Source organism: Mastomys coucha, unplaced genomic scaffold (genome assembly GCF_008632895.1).
Source record: "Mastomys coucha isolate ucsf_1 unplaced genomic scaffold, UCSF_Mcou_1 pScaffold21, whole genome shotgun sequence".
NCBI classification, from domain to species: domain Eukaryota; kingdom Metazoa; phylum Chordata; class Mammalia; order Rodentia; family Muridae; genus Mastomys; species Mastomys coucha.
The window spans coordinates 90,233,940-90,234,265 of NW_022196904.1; positions in this window are offsets into that span (position 1 = coordinate 90,233,940).

A 326-nucleotide genomic window follows, 5' to 3' on the forward strand; every position below is an offset into this window, starting at 1 on the left:
TGTCCACTCCAACCTAACTGGCCCTCATGTTCCTGCACCACCCTTCTTATAGAAGTGCAAGGTTACAAATGTGCAACACTGTAACCTGCTTTTTGTTGGTTTGTGTTCCCCTGCGGGCTCATGCAGCAAAAGCTTTCACTCACTGAACCATCTCTCCAGCCATGTTTTCATCATTCTTTTTGATGGCTGCATATTCAGTTGTTTGGCTCTATAATTATTTAATTGGTCCTTTAGTGACCGGAATTTAAGTAGTATCTAGCCATTTGCTTTTAGGAAATTGAAGCTAACATCACTGTATATACTTCTTTGTAAATTTGTTAACAGTG